This window comes from Aethalodelphis obliquidens, unplaced genomic scaffold (assembly GCF_003676395.1).
Source record: "Aethalodelphis obliquidens isolate GAN/ISIS:26980383/991018 unplaced genomic scaffold, ASM367639v1 scaffold1, whole genome shotgun sequence".
Taxonomy (NCBI): Eukaryota; Metazoa; Chordata; class Mammalia; order Artiodactyla; family Delphinidae; genus Aethalodelphis; species Aethalodelphis obliquidens.
Genome location: NW_020837945.1, coordinates 89,729,785 through 89,744,064, shown reverse-complemented (window position 1 = coordinate 89,744,064; position 14,280 = coordinate 89,729,785). Strand labels below are relative to the sequence as shown.

The 14,280-nt window shown below is 39.1% G+C and overlaps 1 pseudogene; it reads left to right on the top strand.

Annotated features, from left to right (window-relative positions):
• The first annotated feature begins 1,090 nt into the window (after window positions 1-1,090).
• On the top strand, window positions 1,091-2,030 carry LOC113623112 (homeobox protein NANOG pseudogene; annotated as a pseudogene).
• Window positions 2,031-14,280: the final 12,250 nt, after the last annotated feature.

Below are 14,280 nucleotides of genomic sequence, written 5' to 3'. Positions count from 1 at the left end.
AGTCTCTCATTATCCTTTCATTATCTCTTACCCTTGTAGTTATTCTCAGCAGCATCAGAAACCCAGAAATTATGCAGAACAGATATTTTGTCCAAACTTGTCAAAAATAAGCAACAGACACAGTTATACATAAATAAAACCATTACTGAATCTGCAGGAGCCAAATGAACTATACAAGGTGTTAATTAATTTTACATTTCTAACATTTCAGTCATATTTCCTTGGAAGTGGACACCTACATGAAGAAAAGAAATACAGCCTGCATGCAGCTACGAGGTACAAAAAATTCTGAATATACAAATGCAAAACTTTTCTTGGATAACATTTATATTTTCCATTAGCATCTGGCTCCTTTTCCAGTAAAGTTCAGTACTTGTGACAGCCTTTCTTTCAGAAATGTGAAGGCTTCCTTGCCGCAAGCATTTCAAATGTTCAGAAATACCAACTGTGATTCAAATGATTTATAAGGTCATCACCCAAGAAAAGCCATGTATACTGAATTTCCAAGTAGTCAGATGGAAGGAAAATGTAAGGAGGTGCGTGTGTGTGTGCGTGCACGCATGTGCATGCATACATACACTTGGGGAAGAAGCTTCTAGAATGGATAGTGAGACAAAGCAGTAGAAAAAAAAAATTAGAAGTGAAACATATAATATAAAACAGAGCTCTCCGGACTTCCCTGGCAGTCGAGCGGTTAGGATTTCGCCTTCTAGTGAGGGGGGTTCAGGTTCAGTCCCTGGTTGGGGAGCTGGGATCCCACATGCCTCGCGGCCAAAATACCAATACAGAAGCAATATTGTAACAAATTCAATAAAGACTTTAAAAATGGTCCACATCAAAAAAATAAAATCTTTAAAAAAATAAAACAGGTGGGCGTGGGGCTGCCAGGAGGGGCGGGTCGAAGTATGGCTGAGCCTTATTTATAAGTCTAGAGCCTCCACAAATTTTTTTGTCATTTTCCTACATTGGGCTGGTAGGCTTCTGTTATCACACAGGTGACTTCCCTTCATCCCATGTTTTTTAATACTTTTACACCTGGACATCATCACCTTTCTCTAAGCTCTTCTACCTAGATTCTTAAAGCCTGGACTTTTCCTACCATCTATCTAGCTCTTTGGTTTTCTCCCTCTCCTTCAATTCAACAACATGAGTGTGGACCCAGCTTGTCCCCAAAGCCTGCGTGGGTCCCGAAGCATCCAATTCTAGGGAATCTTCACCAATGCCTGAGATTTATGGGCCTGAAGAAAATTATGTGTCCTTGCAAATGTCATCTGCTGAGACCCACGACATGGAGACTGCACAGTCCTGATGCTTCCACAAGCCCCAGAGTAAAATTACTGGCCACGGCCGCAGACAAGAGCACAGAGAAGAAGGAAGAGAAGGTCCTGGTCAAGAAGCAGAAGACCAGAACCGTGTTCTCTCAGACGCAGCTGTGTGTGCTCAATGAGAGATTTCAGAGGCAGAAATACCTCAGCCTCCAGCAAATGCAAGAACTTTCCAACATCCTGAACCTTAGCTACAAACAGGTTAAGACCTGGTTCCAGAACCAGAGAATGAAATGTAAGAGGTGGCAGAAAAACAACTGGCCCAGGAATAGCAACATTGTGACTCAGGGCCCAGCAACTACAGAATGCCCGGCCTTCTATTCCTACCACCAAGGATGCTTGGTGAACTCTTCCAGAAACCTGCCCATGTGGGGTAACCAGACCTGGAATAACCCAACTTGGAGCAACCAGAGCTGGAACAGTCAGTCCTGGAATAACCAGAGCTGGAACAGTCAGACCTGGTGCCCCCAAGCCTGGAATAACCAGACTTGGAACAATCAATTCAACAACTATGTTGAGGAATTCCTGCAGCCCCAGATCCAGTACCGGCAAAATTCTCCTGTCACTGATTTGGAGGCTGCCTTGGAAACTGCCAGGGAAAGCTATAACATGATACAGCAAACGGCTAAGTATTTCAATTCCCAACAGCAAAGCATGGATTTATTCCCAAATTACTCTCTGAACATACAGCCTGAAGATCTGTAACAATGGCTGTATTATTCAATCTCAACTTGAGCCGTGACTGTATTACTTCCCTAGAATTTTTCTTTTACAATTACGTCTCTCTCTGCCTTGATAAGCTGCTTTTCGTTGTGACTTTTGTGTCAATTTGGGGGTGTATGATTGGTGTCTAATCAAAGGGGTTTCAGAAGCACTGACTTCTACGACAACATGATAAAAGATGACTGGCGGCTATAGAGAACTAGGTTATAATACTATTTTTTGGATATCTTTAGGATCTAGAACCTAACCTCAAGAATACGGAGCAAAAGTACAAAGATGTGTGATGAAGGATTATTCATATTTTCTGGGATGCGGAGGCTTTACTTGTTAAGAACCTCAGTTGTTAAGGTGAAGGATTAAGCTACAATGCGCTTCACTGATTTCCTCTGCCCCTTTTTGCTGTTTTACTTACAACCCCTAATTTTTTCCACCACTCTAGTATTTGTAGAAAGATGTTTTGATTTGTCCACATCATAATACTACCAGTTGGCTGGTTCGTTTATAAGTACCAATAAATTTAAAAATTACCCATTTAAATAAATAAATAAATAAAAATAAAACAGAGCTCTCAGTTCCTTGATATTTCCTTAGCCTTCCATAGCATCCAGCACACCAGCTTCCACACAGTAGGTGCCCGACAACAATTTATTTGAATTGATTTGACAGACAATAAGTAAATTTGGGTCAGTATGTAGAGTAAAATCCCTATAACTAAAGTCTCCCTTCAAAAAAGGCCAACTTGATCTAGTTTATTCTTAATTATACTACCAAGAAATATTTGTTTAGTGCTTACTATCGACCAGAGAATGGGATAGATGCTTTATATGGTTGGTCTGATTCAAACGGTAAAGCCATCCTGGGTGAGAGATGCTATTACCGTAATAATTCGCATATGAGGGAAGGGAAGAACCAGGTTCTGAGGAACTCTCACTTGCTACGCCTTCCTCCTAGAATACTCTTTTTCACGGGTTCTTACATGGCTGTCTCCTTCTCCTCTGTCCAATCTCAGCTTAAATGTCACCCCCTCACAAGGGCCTTCTCTGAGTGCCACATAGTTATACTCCAACCCATTTTCCTCACAGCATTTTCCTCACATGCTATCATTGGGTTTATTTATTTATTCATAATCTGCCTTCCCCATTAGCATAGTCATTCCATGATGGTGGTGGATGACAAGAAGAAATCATATATATATATATATAAATCATATGTTTAATATATTTAATGTATATTTAATATATATTTAAGTGAATTAATAAATATTTAAATATCACAGAGCTAATAAGAGTGGAGAAGCAATTCTAGCACATAATTACTTGACTCCATACCTAAGGTGACGGATTCCCAGCAACAGCATTTATTAATTTATTTTTAAAGTATTCATTCTGTCCTTTTTTATTGAGTGACTACCACATTCCAATCATTTTTCAGAGCAGTGAGAAAACAATATGAATGAGGTGAGAAAAGAACCTGAACAACTTACTGCATAGTGGATATAAAAGACAAACAAGCAGGGGACTTCCCTGGTGGCGCAGTGGTTGGGAGTCCGCCTGCCGATGCAGGGGACACGGGTTCAAGCCCTGGCCCGGGAGGATCCCACATACTGTGGAGCAACTAAGCCTGCGCACCGCAATGAAGAGTAGCCCCCACTCGCTGCAACTAGAGAAAGCCCGCGCACAGCGCCGAAGACCCAACGCAGCCAAAGATAAATAAATAAAAGAAATAAATTGTAAAAAAAAAAAAGGACAAACAGGCAGTTACTGAGTGGTAAGAGCCATAACCAGGAGTAAGTGAAATACAGGTGACTGATTATGGAGACAGGGAGTGGTTAAGAGAGATTTCCCAGAGGAAATGATGTCTAAAAACAAGTGAAAGGAAAGTAGAAGTCAACCACTTCAGGGAACACCTAGTAGCAGCATGGAGGAGAGAATGGAAGAATTTTGCAAGCAGAAAGAATAACGTGGGCTGAGTCTTAGAGGTTGCCAAGGAAAGCAATAGCAGGAAATAAGGCAGGTAGACAAGAGCCAGGTCATGAAGGTAGTTGTAAATGAATAAGGTAATTAGGAATTTAGGCTAAGAAAAATGGGACACTTTAAAGATGGTGGTATAACTATATTATAATGGCTTTAGAGGGTAGAGAGATTTAGATGGAGCCTGGATGCACTGAGACCTACTGCAGTAGTCTTGTTTAGAAATAGTAGTCAACTATAAATGGGTAATAGCAGGAGGAACAGAAAAAATAAGCACATTTGAGAAAGACTATGGAGATATTTAGAAGGGAGAATCAACAGGACTTGATTGATTTTATGTAAGAAATGAGGAGGAAAGGAAAAAGTGAAGATAACTTCCAGGTTTATGACTTGAGCAACCAGCTGCCAATACTGAGACAGGAAAAATAGAAGGATAAAACACTAAATTCCCCTAGAGCAATAGAAGAGGCAACGGGGCAATGGTGGTGCAGAAAGCAATGAGGGCATGTGGAGTTGGAGACATCTCTTAGACCTCCAAATTGAGGGATACAGGCCTAGAGTTCAAGAATAAGTTCTGGGGCTTCCCTGGTGGCACAGTGGTTGAGAGTCCGCCTGCCAATGCAGGGGACACAGGTTCGTGTCCCGGTCCGGGAAGATCCCACATGCCGCGGAGCGGCTGGGCCCGTGAGCCATGGCCGCTGAGCCTGCGCGTCCGGAGCCTGTGCTCCGCATCCGGAGAGGCCACAACAGTGAGAGGCCCGAGTACAGCAAAAAAAAAAAAAAAAGAAAAAAAAAGAAAAAGTTCTGGAGCTATAGATTTTTGTCTTCATCAGTATCTAGATGCTTATTGAAGACACGTGAGGGATGAGGTGGTCCAAGGATGGCATGTAGAATGAGATGGTCTGAGAAACAAGATTCAAGGGAAATGTGGAGAAATGGGAACTTTAAAAAGGACTAAGAAGAACCATTCAGAGGATGGGGAGAAAACTAGGAGATGTCACAGATGACAAGAAGATTCTAGAATGAGAGGAGTCCAACATGCCCAAAGGAGCTATAAAGGAGCATGTGGTTAGAATGTGGACCCAACAGTGATAAAAATGAGGCAGAGGTAAGCGCCAGTGATGTCCTAGGATTGAAAGGCCAGTGAGATGGAGCCAGAATGGTGACAGGACATAGAATGGAGATGGTAACTGTGAGTCTAGTGCTTAAGATGCTTCTGGGTGTTCACGGATGACAATGATGCAGAGACCAGAGAGTATGACCAGAGGCGTGAGACTCACAGGGCAGTAGTTTTTCACCCGAGTGAGGAGTAATGGTGTGCACAGCAATGTGCAGGGAAGGTTAGTAAACCTGCCATCCAATCTACAAACACTCAGTCGGCCTCAGAAAACTGTTTCTGACCCATGAAACTACACAACACCCTGTTTCATCACAAGACATGATTTATTCAACTTCAGAACTTATGTAATGTTCTGAAAATTTTGTATGTTTTTTATATCAGGAAAATATATATATGCTTACTACTTAAAATATTTTATTTTAAAAATCTCCGGGACTTCCCAGGTGGCGCAGTGGTTAGGAATCTGCCTGCCAACGCAGGGGACATGGGTTCAAGCCCTCATCCAGGAAGATCCCACATGCCGTGGAGCAACGAAGCCCGTGCACCACAACTACTGAGCCTGCGCTCTAGAGCCCGTGAGCCACAACTACTGAGCCCACGTGCCGCAACTACTGAAGCCCGCGTGACTAGAGCCCGTGCTCCGCAACAAGAGAACCCACCACAATGAGAAGCCTGCTCACCGCAAAGAAGAGTAGCCCCTGCTCACCGCAACTAGAGAAAGCCCGCGCAGCAACGAAGACCCAACGCAGCCAAAAATAAGGAATGAAAGAAAAAGAAAAAGAAAAAGCGTTAAAAAAAAATCTCCCACACATCTGAATGCTCCAAAAATGAACAGTTATGATTGGATGTCTTCACAGTTAATCATCTAGATTTTGAAAGAGAATATCACACTAGCTCTAATTTATGGAATTACTGAAAACCTGAATAGTAAACAAATTTATATTTTAATTGATTTCCACCTCTCAGAGTTCTGAATGTGTCTCACTGCTTTCCACCATACCCAATTCATTAATTAGATCCTCACAAATAAAAGGGCATTTTCCCTGGTCTCAGCACGTTTCCTTAAAAATATTCTGATACTCAATAGCTTGTTTCTTTTTGTTGCTGAGTAGTATTCCATGGTATGAATATACCACAGTTTCATTAACCATTCACCCATTAAAGAACAACTGGGTTGTTTCCAATTTGGGGCTGTTACAAATGAAGCTGCTATAAACATTCATGGAAAAAAAATATTCTGATACTGAAGATGGGATTCATAACAGCATTTTAGTCCACTGAGTGAGAATGCATCTTACAAATGATAAAGGTCTCAACTTCCTAACCTTTCACACAGACTTATTTATCTTTTCAGGGACTAACACCCATTCATCTTTCAATCAAAACCTTTAAAAGAGAATTTTGTTTTAACCTTAGATGATCTGTGTTATTAATCAACTGTCTTAAATTATCTGTTTAGGAGTTGACTTTTCCACACTACACTTTTTAACCATGATCTTCATAAACACAATTTTAACTAAATTTGATTTTATGTTTGTATAAGGTAAAAAATTGCAAGGTCACGAATTTTTCTTCAGAATCTCAGATAAAAACAGTAAAATTAACTCACATACATTAAAACAAAGCTTATAGTTACAACTTACAACATATGAATGAGTTACTTTGCCCACCACACTCCCATGGCAAGAGGAAATAGGCATTTGGATTAGGAAGTTCCAGAAACAGAAAGAAAGAAGCTCTCTCTAATACCTCACACATCAATTTTCTCCACAGTTCCCAAGTCAAGAAACCCCACAGCTCAACACAAGAGAGTTTATTTGAATAAAGAATTTGCTCTCCACACATTTCTAAAATCCTCATTGTCAGATAATCATAGGCACATGTGAAAACCAATGGTGACTCCATACTCCTGTCTGAACCTAAATTAGGATCTTTTAAAACAAGCACCAATAGTAGACATTCTAGGATTCCAAAGGCCTAGAGATGAGTCACACAGTTATTCTGCCATCCTTTATGGTTGCCTACCTCTAATTCTACCCCAAACCCCAACCCTTGTTTGGCCCTTGCTAATAGATAACTGTGTAATTCAGCCATGTGCCTAGTCCCAGGGGAGACAATGACTGCCCCCTGATCTCTAGCTTCTCTAGCATTTAGAGGTGCCCCCAAGATGCAGCTAGAGACAATGAGGCATAAATAAAGTTTCCTTGAGGAATTCGGTAAATTTTTGCTTTCCTGGTGAAAGAGGATAGATTGGCTGCACTTCTTCTTTCTTCTGTCAAGATGAACACACTACCTGGCACACAAGCAGCCATCTTGTTGTCAAGAGGCAACAAGTATAGAAAGAAGGATCAAAGAAGGAGAGACAATTCTTGCACCGTCAGATGGCAGAGCAGAAGAGGAGAAAGCATCCAGGTCTCTGATGATAACCTGAGCAACTGAACCCATACCATAAAAACCCCATCTCTGGATGTTTTATGAAAAGAATAAATGTCTACTGATATAGGTCTTTCAGGTGGATTTTCTATTATTTGAAGCTAAATGCATTCACAAGTGATGCAACTTTTATTATCTTCTCACGTTTGTCACCTTGATTTTAGCGCTCTACACTTTTAGATTTTTTTTTTTCTATTTTTTCTTTTCAACTGTCTGAGCAAATTCACACCTTTCCTCACTCAACACCCTACAGAGGGCAGCACTGAGGATGGGTTCCTCCAGCTTTAAGGGCTGTTCTAGTCCTTTCCTTCCTCAGGGCATAAGTTACTGAGTGCAGTAAGGAGAGTCACAACTACCTACTTCATTTGAAGTGAGTTCTTTGGTCAGGCCCCACATTAAACGTCCAGCTAGGACAATCTGGGAGTAGATCATTCTTGTAGCAACTTTGAAAACATACGTTTCCTTCTTTGCAATAATGTAAAATGTATCTTTCATGGAAGGGTACACACAAATATTTGTGTAGCTTATTAAAAAGAATTATTAACGGAACCATTATTATAATTTTTTTTTTCCAAGAGAGAAGAAAAATCATTACCTATAAGTTCAGAGTTAGAAGGAGCCTCCATTCTCTGAAGGGGGATTTGATCAAAGAAGTAAGAGCGGTCTCTCCCGTGATGGGGCCAAAAAGAAGAGCCATATTGTTGGGGCAACTGGCTTCATCAAGGCAAGAGGTAAAAAGCAACGTTCAGATGTTCCAGAGACTTTGCAGACAGTTCAGAACAAAAGGGAGCAGCGCAGGGGAACAGTGTGACAGGAGAGAGCATCACAGAGCAGGACACCTTCAGCTTAGATTAGGGTGTGAGGTCGTTGATTCACAGCTTCCAAGAAGCCATTTGAGGTCTCAGGGCTTTGACAGCCTGTAAGTGCTGTGCTCAGGGGCATGAACGGAGGCCCTCCTTCTCTGCAGGAGTCACGAAAGCCCTGTGGGAAATCTTAGAATGGAATATGATTATCTCTCTTGTATCCCCCAGTGCCTAGTAAACACGCAATCATTGTGGTAAACTGAAATGAACTTTCCTTAGAGACAATGCCCTTCAAGTTTATATTGTTTCTACTGTACACTTATGTCACTTTCCCCGGGTGAAACAGTTTTGTAAGTGTTATGACCTAGTTTTGTTTTCTCCCCGCCAGACAGGTGCCTAAGTAGCATGTCTGCTACTGAGAATGGGAAGTGGTGCCATCCAGATAAGTGTCAAATATCTTCACTATTTTATTCAATTCATTCATTCATTTTCGCATTTACTAGGCTTTTAACTACATAAAAACAAAGAAGAAAACAAAAGTGAACACTAGCCCACCATCTAGATAGCGATGGAGGGAAATTCAAAGGTATCAAATGAAATTAGAAAGTTTCCTCCCTCTCCTCTCTTGCTAACGTTAATCATTGTTAACAGCTTACTATGTTTGTATCCAGACCATACTCACCCTCCCCAAAAAACAACAATAATTTGCTGTACATGTAGCTAGGTTCTTGAGATTTACCTAGAGAATGCCAACTTGCTCATCAGCTTTCTAAAGTAAGTACGTGCACCCTCAACCGATAACTCCAAATACAAGCATTTCAAGACCTCATGGGACAATACAGCAATCCCAAATTATCCATGTCCTTGAAACTGCGGTTGAACAAAGGGATATTTGTTTGGAGGAGGTAAAATGTATTACCATCTTTGCGCAATCTTAATTTCTATGCTTACGTCAAGCAAGACATGAGGTGATTATAGATTTGAGCTTTTTTATTGCCTTAACCATTCACTAAATCATTTTCATCTAGTTGCTTTGTAATCTCACGAGGTCAATGCATATCTTAGTGCTAAAGGAAATAGTTATCTTATCTATCTTTTTATTACAATATTGTTTTGAATACTACCCACTAAATCACTCAGCATTCCTCATATAAAGAACTGAGAAATACTTTTTCTAACTTATTGCTGGGAGAAACATGACTTCCCCTAAGCAAGTGGTAGACATCCTCTTTTTTGATAACAAGAATTGTGCTACTGACTGTATCTTTCCAAATTTACTTCTAAGAAACTGAGAGCTAAATTTAAAGGTAATTTATAACAACCTTATAAATCCTTATTACTTGCATATGCATGTTCTTTTTTCCCTTGACTTGATTTTCTACTTTTATTTTACGTTTTTTCTGGACTTGCGTTTATTATTTCTGCACTAACGTTATTTTATTTATGTTCTTATTGCAAATGGCTTTAGTTCCTCCAAAAAACATATAAATAAATAAACAAATAATAAAGCTATAAAATTATATAGATCAGTAGACAAGGATAAATGAATGATAAAACACTGTTTCCCCCACTGAAGTCTATTCTGAGTTTTCTATGTTCTTCTTTCCATCTGCCAATTCCCTACCCTCTCACTGCAGTGGAAGCCAACTAAAAATCCCCAAGCTAAGAAAACAAGATTTCTCCCTCATATAAGTAGCCCTGCTCAGAGTACTCCATTCTATGTCTACAAATAAAATTTCCACTCAAAGAGGACATGGATCTTGATAAAGTCAAGGAGGAACTTTTGGCAATTTGGCCAAAGTTGTTACATCATGCCAAAAGAGTTAGCAAAGTGAAGTTTAAGGGTGAGTTGCTGGGGCCAATCCAGGCTCTGAATAAGCCATGGCACACAGCTCCTGCCAGATGGACAGGGATCATGAAGGTGGTAGAGGATCCAGTGGATCAGGTCAGGACAGAGATCACCTGGCAGGGAAACGGGACACCCAGGCAATGTGACTGAGTAACAGGAAATAAGGGAGAGAACTAGAATTATGAGAATCTGTCCAGGAAAATATATAGGCAGTTACTGTACAATCGTAGCCAAAATTAACTTAATTACAAAGCTTTGAGTTAGAAGCCAATTCCCAATCTTGTGAAGTAGCACAGCATAGTGCAAAGGCAAGCCTGGGTTTGTTTCCCTACTCTGCCCCTTACTAGATGTGAAACATTGAATCTGTCTCAACCTCTCTGATCTCATTATCTTATTTGTAAAAATGTCAATAACATAATACATATTTACAGGTTATGTAAGGATTTTATCTATGTATAATTAATTCATTTCATAGCCAAGAATAATTTTTGTTGCTTCTTCTTACTCCTAGTAGTATTAATGGTCCTGGATTTGCAGTAAAAACATTCGAAGTGCTTGTTTTGAACTGGAGTAAGAGAGTTGAATCCACTGTCAGCCCGTTATTTTACTGGTCATTCTACAATTGTCTTTGTTAGTAAATGTCTATTTGCTTAACTTAGCTATATTAAAACCTAATAAATAAATAATTCCTGACAAAGAAGGCTCTACTTTGCATATCCTGGAAAAAATAGAAAAACTTGTGCTTGATATTAATGAGCAGAGGGATACCACCACCCCCCAAACATTTCCTTCTGATACTGTCCAAATTGACTCTTCACAAAATTTATATAGATTTATCCCAACCTATTGGGTGGGGATTCTGTGAGGTTCAGGCTAAAGCAACAGGGCTACCAAGACCCAAGGAGTAAGCCAAACTGAAATACAAGAGAAAGGGTTTAAAATGAATCCACAACCCAAGAAGTTTCTGAGCAAGTCTGAAAACCTAGAATAAGAGTCAGAGATCAAAGAAAAATCTAAACATTGGTGAAGTCTAAAAGAGTGTGTTCAGATGAAATCTGACACTAATGTTTGTTAAAATTTGCTTCTATGACTAGGCATATCTTCTGACTGTGTAGGTGTTGATTTATCTAAAATAGATCGGGTCAAATGAAAAGGTATGAAATAAATGTCGCAACAAATATGCTTTTATGAATTAAGACCCAATACAAGTAGTCTTTAATTACCATTGTCTATAAAAGCAGCCTGGACTTTTGGAGAAATGACTGATTGCAGACCCAGTGAAGGTAATGTACAACGTGAACATAGAACGTATTGTTATACCTGAAATTAAGGAAACTATAAAAGACTTTTGGGGCAAATCAAAAGGACTGAGGAATAGGCTCCCATTGGCAGAAGATATGAAAATTTGATAATATCCATCAGAATATTAATTACAATGAATTGATATACATTAAATATATGTAAATTCACGAGTTCATAATGATTTTTTTAAATAGGAAGAAAAAGTCTCATACGTTACTTCCACATCATGCTAGGGAACAACTTCTTTATTTAGAAAGTGGCAATTAAAAGGAAAAATTGAGCGTTATCATAGGAAACCTTCCTCTTTGGGTTTTCAAACAGTAGATGAGGGGAAGTTTTTCTTTACAAAAATGTCAGCTAATAAATGAAGAAGAAACAATAAAATATCATTCTGTTGCAACCACTATGAATTGATGGATCCAATTGTGACAACCAATAGCCACTAACATCACAAAAAGAGAGGTAACCAGTCATTGTGTTACATCCCAATGGAAGGACCCAATACCGCCTATGAAGTAGTCTTCCCAAAAATATCAGAACTGAAACTGTTCAAAACTGTAGATCTAATTAGTAACTTAGGGAAAATACAAATGCCAAAGAAATGTTTAAATACACTACATGAATGCAACCCACAAAATCCAGACTGTGGGAAATCTATAGGACAAATGACTTGGTTTCTGCAACAAATAAAGTGGTGGAAATAAAGTGATGAGAGAGAAACTACATATTAAAAATACATGAAGTATAGCAACCAATACAATTTATGGACCTTATTTCAATTTGACTGAATGAACAAACTGTAAAAGAAATGAGATAAAGAAACTGGAACACTGACTATTATTCATGATTTTAAGAAAACTTTTAGTTGTGGTTATGGTATCATATTGTCTTTTCCAATAGTCATTTAAAATGACATGACATCTAGACTTTGTTTCAAAACACTCCAAGGAGAAGGATGAAGTGGTTGGGAGTGCAGATAGAACAAGACTGGTCATGAGTTCAAAATGGCTAAAACCGAGTGATGGCTCCATGAGAGTTAATGACACTATACCACTTCTGCAAATGCTTGATATTTTCCACAAAGAAAAGTTAAAATCAAAAAGAAAGACATAAACTATTCTATTGGAGTAATCACAGACGAATAAAAATTAAAAATTAAATTCCCGAAAATAGTTATTTTGCTGTACTATGCTATATGTGTAATTATTTCTCACCAGAAAGATACCTTTTAGAACTTAGACCAACAAAACTGGATGAAGTACATTTTTAAGAACTAAATAAACATCTAAATCTTTATAGCATTTATTTTAGTTTCCTACACATTTGAATTTTCTTTTACTTTCAGTTCACATTGGTGGGATATTAGAGAAAGACAATCAAAAGAATTCAGGGTGGCACTGTGATCTGAGCATATTGGCCCGTTGGTGAAAAGAATTAAATTAAATGAAAGTAACATTAAAAAAAATTATTTTCTTGCCAGGTCATTGCTAGAAAAAAGAGATGTGAGAGTAATCAGGGGTAATGGCAAGAAACCAAGAACTCTGAAGAGTAGGCGTTAAAGGAGGTCTGAGATAAAGCTGAAATACCTTTCATAATTTATGTAGATGAGACAATGAAGCTAAGAATAGGGAATGTGTGTAATAGAGTCAGGTTAATTAGAAGGAGGGAAATGACTTCAGAAGAGCACACTGAGTTCAAAATTGGAAGCAAAACTAAAGTAGAGATGTAGACATTTTAGGAGGAAAAAATTCTGAGAAAAAAATCAAATGTTAAGGGTATTGGAAGTTTTGAAAGGTAAGGAAAAGAAAAATGCCAAGCTGTCCTGCAAACACAAAGGTCTGAAGGATAATGAGGGGATAGCACCTATTTCTGAACTCTTCGGGCCAGGGGCAAGTTAAAGGGCCAAAATGCCATTGTGTGAAAGGCTAGATGACCTCTCTGCAGTCAAGACACATTTGCAAAACTCCTCGGTCCCTCCATGGCAGCACAGATTCCACCAATGGAGGATGATAATTCTACAAAGCCTAATCCAATCACCTCCTGAACCTTCAAATTGCATGTTGCAGTTAATAGAAGTATTGATTCAGTTGTCAGAGTCACTGCAATTTTTTATCGTACAGAAGCACAGATGGTAAGAAATCCAAGCTGGGCGAAAATGGATAATGCACTTTTTTTCTTGATTGTGCAATGATATAGGGAAAACCTCACCCAGCTGCTCCCGTACATACACAAACACACACACACACACACACAGACCCATTTACCCACAGACACTTATCGCAGACTCCACCCTATTCTCATCACATCAGTTCTAGATACAGAGGCCACACAGGTTAGTGGCAAAGGGTATGGCCTTTGAATGCAAGCAGACCTCAATATCTGTCCTCATCCTGCCACCCACTGGTTGTATTATTGCAGTCATAATCCCTACCTTCTCACCTACTCCATGGGATGGTTATAAGGAAACAAGTACAAAGTACTTAGCCTGCATTCTGGCATATAATAATTTGTGGTAGCTCCACAGAGATATTTAGTAACTTGCAGAACACTGATAGCAATCCAAGTAATTCTTGGTTCCAGGCACACAGATAAATTCTGTCCAGTTAGAGGTTCAACTGACTTCCATCTCCCATATTGAAGAAGCCAGTTTTGTTTCTATTAAGCAAAGATTCTCCTTTGTTCTGATTAGTTTTACTATCTTTTCTAGTTCCTTCAATAATTAATGAGTTAAGTAAAATGTCTGATGTATATTTAT